The sequence below is a fragment of the Arachis ipaensis genome, chromosome B1 (assembly GCF_059453495.1).
Source record: "Arachis ipaensis isolate K30076 ecotype BB chromosome B1, ASM5945349v1, whole genome shotgun sequence".
NCBI classification, from domain to species: Eukaryota; Viridiplantae; Streptophyta; class Magnoliopsida; order Fabales; family Fabaceae; genus Arachis; species Arachis ipaensis.
Window position 1 is genome coordinate 133504213 of NC_142436.1, and position 12143 is coordinate 133516355.

The window sequence follows — 12143 nt, forward strand, 5'->3', positions numbered from 1 at the left end:
TGGTTTATTTTGAAGAAACTTTACCTGAAATACATTGACTGCATTCTAAATTATTACTGCAATTGTTGGTAGAAACTTGATGAGAAGCAGAATTATTTGCTAAAGTACTTTGCGAAGAGTTGATATACCTTCCTATTTTTAATGGCTGCAATCTTTGATTGATATGATTCTTTATAGTTGATGTTGATGAGAAAAGATTACTAATAGCTGTGTAAGATACAATTAGAAGTTAACCACACAAATGCATTTTCGTGCATGAGACAATTTTGTGTAATTTTATTAAAATTGAAGGTTTCTAAATATTAGCATGATTGAAATTGATCTTATAAAAGTGTTTATAATAATTCATATGAAGATACATAATTATTTTTAAGTGATATTATTGAAATAGGAGAAATGTGTTAAATGCATATAACATTTTCAATTCATTTAAAATTTATATTATTTTAATATTAAAATTGATAGTTACATATAAATTAATCACTTTTTTATTATATAAAAGTTCAATATATGTTCTTACTATACTGATAGAAAAAAGTTGTCTTTTTTTACAATTAACGTATTGAAAAATAAAATAAGTGATAATTTCTAAAAACAAATTAGAAATTAAAATGCAAAATAACTACTAGTTAAATATCTTCTTTTAATTATTTTTTTTGTATTGATTTTACTCATCTTATTTTTCCTAGACATGTGTAATTAATAAGATCACCAATAAAATCATGATCAACAAAAAGATAAACTCAAGAGTGCATTTTGGTCTTACAATTATAATATGACAAATTTTATGGTGTAGATGGTATAAAATATCTACATCTATAGATTTTACATGTACTGTGTCATTATGTGACACTTATTCGATAACAAGTTTGACAGATTTAGCAGTTGCCACAAGTACAATGATAGAAGCAGAGATTTTGACTTTGACGGTCTGTCACGAGAATAATTTTAGTTTTAATGAGGTTTAGCATAATAATATTATTACGGTAATCTTTTTTCTGGGAAATTGATTTTATGGGCTATATGATTTTTGTGGTGGTATCAGGCTTCAACGGTTGAAGGTTTGGTATTGTGGGTTTGTTAAGAAAAACAAAATGAAATTTTTTTTTCAAACAAAAACATAAGTAAAAATATTTTTGGGATGTTATAGATTTAATGGAGGACACGACCTTTGGTGGACGAACAGTAGTAAAGAGGGAATGTGTCAACTTTAATGACAATGAAAATACTAATAATAACGGGATTTTTATTTAAATAAATTAAACAAAATATTTTATTTATTGAAATAAATAATTTTAAAAATTATTACAAAAATACGTAATTTATTCTTATTTCGTTTTTTTAATGTATCACGTTTACACTGTAAATGAAATATGTGTATTTTTTTAATTTCTATATATCTAAACGAGATATTTTGTTTCTCGTTTACGCTATAAACGAGATATATTAAAAAATATCTCGTTTACACTATGTATTTGTAAATATAAAAGTATATTTTTTGAAAATAATAAAAAATATTAATAAACAAATTATATCTCAATTAAAAAGTTAAAGTATTATTTAAATTGATTTAGTGTAAATCCTACTAAAAATTAGTCAATACAAATAGTGGAAGAAGCAATAGTGTTAATAGTGGGTAATTAGAAAAGGTAACCGTATAAGTGTGTGTTTGGATTACAGTTTACAAACAGGAGTTTGCATAAAATTGATTTTGCAAACTTGATTTTGATAAAAAGTAAATTTGTGTTAAAGTGATTTATGTTTGGCAATCTTTATATCAAAATGGATTATAATAAAATAAATTTTGTTTAGATTACACTACTCAAAATCACCTTTAGATAAAAAATTACTAAAATAGATATCAACTTAAATGATTTTTATATATTATCTTATCATTTTAATTTAAATATTTAAATAGATCTTATTAATTAATTTTATAATAAAATTAATATTTATATACTAAAATAAAAATAACATATAAAAATTGACAAAATATATTTTTAATTAAAACTAACAAAATATAAATTTTAGAGAGCACTAAGAATAATAAAAAAAATTAAATATTTACCTTGGTAGTGATTGAAATAAATCAAAAAAAATTTGATGATATTTTTTGTATAGTATATTTTTAGTACTCTTAGTACTCTTTTCTAATATGTTATAATTTTTTATTATTATTTATGATTAATTTTTTGTTTAATTTACTTTACCTAATAGGATCAATAAATTATATTATAAAAAGATAATAAAAAAATAATACAAAAAAATCACAATTTTAAAAATGTATAATATCAAACAAATAATTAACAAAAAATAAAAATAATAAATAATAAATAATAAAAAAAGAGAGTTCATATAAAAAGAAATAATAAGAATTTCATAAATAATACAATAACATATATAAAGTATAAAGTTGGTAAAATATAAATAAAGATTGAATGTTGATGGCGAAAAACCCGTTGGTAAAACGCAAAAGCTCAAAATTGTTGCTTCTTGTAAACGTGATTTTGAAAAATCACTTCTGTTTGTGAATAAAAAATTTGCGAAACCAAAAATTGAAGCTTTCAAGAAATCTAAACTTGCTTCTTCTCTTCCAACGTGTTTTCCAAAGACACCCTAGGGTGTGTTTGGCAAACACGTTGGGGGAGGAGAGAAGCTCGTTTGAGCTTCTTGAAAGTTTCACTTTGATGTTTGGCAATTTTTATCTTTGTGAACGCAGAATTGATTCTGCCTCTGAACCCACCTTTAGGAGAAGCTCAAATTTGTAGCTTCTGCGTTTCACGTTTTACGTTTCACGTTTTACGTTTCACGTTTAGGAGAAGCTCAAATATTTCTTTTTTACCAACCATACCCTTCATTTTCTTCTATAAGAATGATACTAGTAACTATTATCTTCACGGTCATTCTTTATAGTTCTTCCTATTTCTTCATAATTTTTTAGTTCCATTTTTTTTCATCAAAATCGTTCAGATTTATTTCAATCACTAACAAATTGAAATTTTTTTATTTTTATTTGATTTTATTCATATGAATTTTATTTACGTTTTATGATATTTTTTTTGTTCATATGATATATGTTGTTGGTTTTATGGGATTTTTATTATTTCTTATCTGTATAATTTTTTTTCTATTCTTTGATGTACTCTATTTTTGTTTTGTATTAATTTTTTTTATTTTTTATTCTGAATTTATAAAATTTGTAATTGTAATTATTATATACTATGTTTATTATCAAAATTTTGAATAATATAAATTATGATCCTATAAAAAATGACAAAATAAATAAAAAATTAATTATAAGTAACAATAGAGTCATAAATAATAAAAATTTATAGTCTAAAATAATACTAAATTAAAGAGTACTGACGATACTAAAAAAAATTATAGAATATTTTCTTTTTGTGTGACATTATAAAATTTATAGTACTCTCTTTTATATTTTATTTTTTATTATATTTATTTTATTTATATGATAAATATTTTTTTATAGTATTCTGATTTTGCAGGTATATAAAATTGATGTCTATTTTAGTAATTTTTTATCTAAAAGTGATTTTGAGTAGTATAATCCAAACAATATTTATTTTACTATAATCAATTTTAATACAAAGATTACCAAACATAAATCACGTTAACCCAAACTAACTTATCATCAAAATCAATTTTACAAAATCAATTTTATGCAAACTCTGGTTTGCAAACTGTAATCCAAACACACACCTAATAGTTGGCAGCTACTTAGGTGCTTTCACTTATTTCAATGGTTAGGAGAAGTAAAAGTATTAATAGTATTCCATTTTTAAAACCGTTCATCTTCTCTATTATATAAAATCGTCCATCTTCCCTGTTATTTCAAATGTTCCATTTTTAAGAGTTTGCCCAATTTAAATTATTAATATTTTTATTATTTTCAAAAAATATATTTTATATTTACAATGTAAACGAGATACATTAAAAAGTAAACGAGATAAGAGTAGATGGCGTATTTTCATAATAATTTTTAAAATTATTTATTTCAATAAATAAAATATTTATTTAATTATTTAAATAAAAATTCCGTTATTACTAGTAGATGAGTGTTAGGGGACTAAAATTTTGTGATTTGTAGTCATCAATTAGTATCGTTAGTATTTTAATGGTGTGAAATTTTATCCAATAATATAGAATTACTTACTTTTTTTTATAATTAAGTACTGACCAAATTTTAATAAAAGTACTTGCCCCTAAATTTTCTTATCATTAGTATTTTCATTGTTATTAAAGTTGTCACGTTCCCTCTTTATTGGATCTATAACAACCTGAAAACATTTTCACTTTTTTTGGTTTGAAAAAAGATTTCCATTTTGTTTTCCTTAACAAACTTACAATACCAGACCTTCAACCGTTAAAGCCTGCTACGGCAAAAAAAAAATCATGTAGCCCATAAAACCAATTTTTCAGAAAAAGATTACCGTAACAACATTATTTACTAATCTTATTAAAGCTAAAATCATTCTCGTGGCAGACCATCAAAATCAAAATTTCTGTTTCTGTCAATGTACTTGTTGCAACTACTGAATCTGTTAAACTTGTCATCGAACAAGTGTCACATAATGACACAGTACACGTAAAATCTATAAGTGTAGATATTTTATATTATCTACACCATAGAATTTGCCTTACAATATAATACCTTTTTTTAATTCAACTATTAGATCTTTTACCTATAAAGATTAAAGATGTATATTTATTGGAATACTCATATCTAAATTTTTTATTGGTATATTTTAGAGTTATCCTTAAGAAAGATTTACAATTGAGATATGCTGTATCCATTTTGAGATATCATTTAATCTACTATTCTTTTGCAACAAAATAATACTATAAGAAAAAGAACGTAAGTGAGCTTACTTTAAATGATTAGTGACAAAGACTTCCTTTAAACAATACAATCCATATTCATTTGACTTCTATAAGTCTCGTGTTCTTGTATAGAAGGAAGAATATTTTTTTTGGAAGCAACAATGGCAAAATCTGATGAGCATGTAAGATTAGGAAAGCAAGAGGTTAAAAATTTTCAATTTATATAAATTAATTTATAAATATATAAAAAATTTGTATTGATTCAAGAAGGTTACCTTTAGTTTGTTTTTGTAGCAATTTTCTTTTTTTTTTTTTCCACTGATCTCCCATCTTTTACTTGCATTCTTGGTGCTTTTCAAATTCATGAAATGTCAATGAAGACAAGTTGATTTTGTTTTACTCTTGGTTTTTATTATTTTGCTATTATATAATTAGATGAAATCTGAGGAAGTCCTACAATTAATTACATATCCAAGATGCTCATGAAATACATGCAACAGTTCTGCAAAAGTCATCAAAATATTATTAGCAAAACTAAAAACTATTCAAAGAGAACTTAAAACTAAATACATCATCTAACTTCTAAAGCCATTAAAGTGCTACCTCAAGACATATTACTTAATATTAATATAACATACCAAAAAATATTGTTACTATTAAAGTATTAAGTAATTAAAGATAGACATAGCAACCTTTTCTTTTAAATATTCCTTGTTGAAAAGTTACCATATCTTCCTCAACTTAACAGTCTTTTTGTTGCAGAAATTTTTTTATTTAAAAAAAAATGCTTTTTTCAGATCCTAATGCAAAAAGTTGTTATTTTATTTTTAGGTTTGCATTTAAGGTTAAAAAAAAGTCTAAAAAGGACTTAACCTCGTCAACATATTCTATGTATCCACTTATTTTTTTCATCTCTGATCTCTTCCGACACCTAAATCAATAGTAACAACCTGCCCCTACTCCAATCCATCAGTCACTCCAAGCTCCTTAATATTAGCTTCTCCTATTTTTCAATCTGAATCATCCTCCTTATTTGTGGAACGAACCACCCGGTGAATGTTGACAACACATACCATTGCATCACATACCCAAGTCATTCACATTCTTTTATTTTTTCCAAGAAAGAAAAACTCAAGTTGAAACAAAATATACATAAATAAATGCAGAAAAAAGAAACTTTTACATCATTAAATCACATGAAAAGTTGTAACTAACACTCACATATTTTCTCCTAACCATCCAATAAAATATAAATATTATCTAAAAAAATTCATATAACTATATTAGATTTGAGGAAGTTCCTTGACTACTTACATATTTAAAGATGCTACTCGGTACCCAACACTTGGATAAAAAGTAGTAACAAAAGAGCAAGCATAATAACACTTTTTTAGATTAAAGAATATTGCTGCATTATTTCTTTTATATGATTGAATTCATTTGCTTAACTTAAAATTTTAGAATACTGGATTACAGAATCATTCAAACAACACTTGTTGCTAGTATTCAAATTTAATCTAAATGAATAAAAATAAATCAATAAAGCAATTAAAAGGTAGCAAAAAGACTTACATCCAATGTCTTGGACTCCAATTACTTTTGTTTTGCATTTCTAATAGATTCGTCAAAGAATATTGCCTCCTCATCATATCTGTTGAAATCAGACATTATTCACAAATAAAAAAGAAAGATTGAAATTCCATAAAGTGATTAAGTTATCCAAAACTGACCATCTTTAGAGACCTTGAGCGATGAAGAACTTCTCAAAGCTCAAGCAACAACAGCAACAGTGTCTTCGAAAACCTCATCAGCCTTCACATTACCAAGAGATCCACAACCCCAAACCAAAGTTTGAAAACGCAGCAGCTATTCCACCGAAACACTAAGCAGGTAAAATAAAAAGCAAACACAGCGTCGAGCTTCGGTTAAACACGACTCCTAAGGCAAAATCCGCCGCTGCTGCTGCTGCAGGGTCTCAACCTCCTCTCCCACAGAAAGATTCATTCACCAACCTCAACATGCATACCAACCAACTACAACACCGTCAAACTCGCAGACCTTTCCCTTTGCCCTCTTCTTCAACTCACACCTTTTCCAGTCTTCCTTTTTGCTTCTGTATTTTCTCTAATCGTGAATGGTCGTGAGATTGAATTGAGAGAGAAACAAATTGAGGAAAGAGAGAGGGAGAGAGAGAGAGAAATGATAAATTCAATTTTTTTTGAAGAAGATTAAAAGTTTAAAACTCATTCCAAAATTTTTGCGGGAAAATTTCCACTAATGAGTTTTGTTTAGAATTTGAAATCAAAACATTTGGCTGATTAACGAAAGGCAATCCGTGTGATAGTGTTATCAGCCAATCAAATGCTACGATTATCTATTGTATTTGGAAAATTGGAATTTTGGAATTAGGAATACACAAAGCTTGAATTACCTGAAAAACTTCTGTGCAAAACAATATTTCATCCATCTTTTTAGGCTCCATTGTACAGTCACGCTAGTTTCAACATCCTATCATGAAGAGAAAAAAAAAACAAAACTACATAGGACAATTGTCACTCTCTCAGAAATCATCTAACAGTGTTAAATAGTGTGTGAATTTACTGTTTGGTTAGTTAACTATTATATATTAATAGATATTTTGAAACAAATAAATAGCTTTAGACCACTCAGATGGACATTTTTTTTTGGAAATGGAGATAGTAACTAATTATAAAGAAGAAAAAAACAAACAAAAAAAAAAGCCTAATGAAATAGAAACAAACTCTTAAATCACCGCAAGTGCTAGAAGCAATGTAGTTTTTTCAGCACCCGAAAGACCCAATAAGAAGATCATCCTGAGATTTCACACCAAAAAATGAGATATATAAGGATTCAAATATCATTTAAAAAGAAAAAAACTTACTCTTTAGAATATAAATGAGAATCATTTGACCTCAATGATTTTAATATTCTACTATCATCTTTAAGAATCTGAAATTCTCTCTTCTTGAAGAGTGCAAGGAGAAATAATCCCAGGACGCTCTATCGTTCAAATGAATAAATCAGGGAAAGCATTAGTTCTACTAATGGTAATATTCTCAAAATTTAACTAACAATCATATATAATAATACAGAGAAATTATTTTTAAGTATTCAGCAATTTTAGAAGTACCTCAAAAGTGTTGAGAGTGGCATTAAGCAAAGTATGAAATGTTCTGCTCCCAACATACAAATATCCCTCCACAGAGAAGTTCTCATAATGGACTTCAAGTCTAGAAATTTTAATCCCCACCCAAAAAGTAATCATAGCAAAATTCATAAACTTATTAACAATAAAAAAAACTTTGGTTTCGATGATAAATAGAGAGATAAACAGAACACTTATCCACTCTATCTCTAAGCCTGCGCAAGAACTTCTCATTGTCTTCTTCAACAACCTTTAATATGCTCTGCATGAGAGGCATTCGATCATGGAAGCCAAGTTTGATAACATCAACTTCGCCATGGACTACTTCACTATTATCAAGAACTTGCTTGCGATCTAGTCGCGAGAGTTCTCGTATGAGTGACAAATCAAAATAATTGGTAATGACTATGTTGAGTGATGAACATTATAAATCATCTTTGCAAAATTTAAAATTTGAAATGAAAAACAGAACAGTGGATATGATTATATGAAAAGAGAGAATAGATAAATGGTTAGCTTGTCACGAAAATGGATAAAAGAAGACGACATGTTTAGTGACCAATATTGATAAAATATTTAGCTTGTATAATGGAGGATGGATGCTCTGCATGAAACATGTGTTTGAACCATGGATATTGGAATGCACATTAAGCAGACCAGATAGGAATTAATCTGGTGGATGCCACGTTGGAATTCCACTGTCTAACAACCCTCTTTTAAAGGATTGTTATAGGATTCCTCAGCGACGTCGTTACCTTCTTACATGGAGAGTCCTTTGGACCACGTGTTACCATGTCATTGGCGGGTTAAAGTGTCACCAGTATCCATAATACCGGACTTATTCTTAAATAATTTAAGTTATAATTATTTATCAATTATACTTGTCGAGATTACATCAATACGTGTGCCCATGTTTCGTTGATGTCTTCAAATTCTAATTAACGTTATCTCCGCATTTCATTGGTGTGTTTTCTTAATTTTCTTTGATTATTCTAATTGTGGTGCATTCCCTCAGAATTATTCCTCCATACGTGTGTAATCTATTAAAGAATGGAAAAGTATAGGTAAACAATAACATTAGTAAACAATAATGTAAACAATGGGGTTAAAAAAGTAAATTAATCCTAAATATAATTAATGGTTTGATTAATTAAATTCTAATAATAATAATCATTTTTTAAATTAAAAAAATAAGGATTTTCACATTGGTGAATTGAAGCTCTGCAACTAGCCTCTCATCTTATCTTCCTCTCGCTTGACCCTTTTCTCTTCTGCACTCTCAACTCGATCAGCCACAACCCTCCGTCCGACACCATCGCCATCATCACCGGCGACCACCGTTGCCTACTCCATCTCTCTTCCCTTTCTTCTCTTTTTCTTTTCTCTTTCTCCATTTCTCCTCAATCCCCTGTACGCTACCCCTATTCTCTGTGCAAAGCCCAACCCTGGCGAGAAACCCCAGTGCAACCCAGCAGCGGCTGAGCTCTGTGCCGCTGCAACACCGCGCGTTTGCTACCCCTCTCTTTCCATTCTTTTCCTTTCACTAACGCAGGTTCCACGCTTCCTCCTGTCCGTGTTCTTTCGTTTATTTATTTTAACTAATTTTTAATTCTGCTTTTAGTGTTTAGATTAGACTTAGATTAATAGATTGATACTTTTTGGATTCTAAAATGTTTGATAGCTAATTTTTCTGGATTGATTGCTGCTTAAATTGAGTTTAAAATCTCTGTTTACATATTGTGCATACCATATGCTCGATGAAATGCCTGAGTGAAATTTTTTGTTTAATTCTTATGTTTGGCCAGCATTTGTCTTAAATTTTGTTATTTTTAGACATTATAATTTAGAATTGTGTAATGTTATGCTATTTTTAATGATGTTTAGATTGAGTTTTGATAAGGCACTTGATTATTAGTTTTGTTTAAACACTAAATTGGTTTAAAATTTTAAATTTGGTCATTTGATTAGTGTAATTTAAGAAGTGCATATCATGTTAAGTGAATTGAATGAAATTACCTATTCATGTATATTTTAAACATTCCACATGGTTATCATTAGATAATTTTAAATTTCCATCCTTATGCTTCCATGCCATGCATGCACAAACAAATTTAGTCACAACTCACTTAATAGATGGAAATATATGCTCTAAGTGGAGATGCTGTTCATTTTGGATGCTCACTAAATGTGTTTTTTGTTTTTGCATTCTTTTTTATTTTTTCACGCTATATAATATTGCTAGAAAATATATGTACAGTTGTGCATAACATACAATATAGTACTCAAAGGCCCCAAAATTCCAATTAGCAAGTGCACAAGACATACAACACTGATTACTACTATAAAAAAATAAATTAATTAATAAACAAATAAGAAGAAGAAGAAATAAGAGAGGATTGGCAAGGAAGGAATTGAAGAAATGAAAATGGAGAACGGGAGTGTATCATTCACATCCAAGAAGAAATAATGAGCTTTTTGATTTTTTCAAGCATAGAAATGGACTTGGTTTTAGGTTGTGTAGGTGCGATTCAGTTGTGGCAGATCCATGCATGCTCTATATAAATACTTAATATAAGCCTAACTAATTAGGTGAGATTTTTTATGAGCACACTTTTCATTGTTATTATTTCTTGTAAGTTATGTATAGTAATAAATTTTTAATGATATTTTTGAAAAAAAGTATTAATAAAATCTTTTTAGTTGAAACTTGTTTAATAGTACGGTATCTAATTAGTTTGTGTATGTTTGATTATAGGTCATAGAATGTACGGACATTACTGGAAGTGATGACACGGATCTTGTTGATGAGGTTTGGTCTCTAGTATATTGCTATTTTTTCGTAAACCGCATAATTGAATCGACCATTAATCCTCATGTTCATCGAATGATGTCTGTTTTGAACTGATTCGCAGTTATCGGATCATAGTTGCCTTGCCGAAGACGAAATACCAAGAGTTTGGATGCAATTTGAGCATTTGAAGCTGGCGTAGGATTTTTATGCAACATATACAAAGAAAGTCAGTTTCGATTCAATAGCGTAGCGGATGGTTATTTCTATTGGTACCTAGATGGTTATTTTGTAATGGCCTTGGTGTGGTGTGTATAATTAGTTACAATTATGTTAAATTGGATATTCGATTTAATAGAATAGTGGATGTTTATTTCTATTGTTACCCAGATGGTTATTTTAAATAGTTTGGGTGTAGTGTGTGTGATTCGTTAAAAGTATTATAAATTGGATGTTCGATTTAATAGAAAAGCGAATGGTTATTTCTTTTGTTACCCAGATGGTTATTTCGAATAATCTGGGTGTAGTGTGTGTGATCAGTTGCAAGTATTTTAATATGGATGTTCGATTCAATAGGATAGCGGATTGTTATTTTTATTGGTACCCAGATGGTTATTCGTTATAGTCTTGGTGTAGAGTATGTGGCCAGTTACAAGTAATAAAGGCTGGATGTTCGATTCTATAGGCTAACAGATGGTTATCTCTATTGTCACTCAAATGGTTATTTAGAAGAGTCTTGGTGTAGTGTGTAAATAGTAACAAATAATAGAGGCGGGATGTTCGATTCCATATGATAGCGAATGGTTATTTTTATTGGTACCCGAATGGTTATTCTTAACTAATAGCTTTTATGCTTCGCTAATATCTTGAAACAGAATCAAAGTAGTTAGAGAACTAAAAATGTTATTCACCATGGAAATTTATCCTTTCTGTTGTAACAAAATTCCACCACGAAAACACGTAAACAATGTGAAAAATATATTTGTGGTTTTAAGACTAAGGTCCAATTTGGGTTAACAACTTAAATAAGCTCTTTTGGAAAAAGAGTTTAAAGTAGAAGGACTTTTATTAATAGCAACTTATAAATAAGTTATTTTGTGTTGATTTTTAGTTATAAAAGTACTTATTTTAAAGTTGTAGTGTTTGGATAAATAACTCAAAAAATACAATTTTTTAAAGAGAATGAATATTAAAATTCTAATTCACAATAATCTTGATGGCAATGCAAAAGAAATTATTGTATAGTTAGTATTTGTTATTTTATTGTGCATGATATGGTAGGTGAAAATAAAAAATGAATATGAAATGTGTCAATATATATTTTGTTGCTATTTTTTAGCTTTTTTT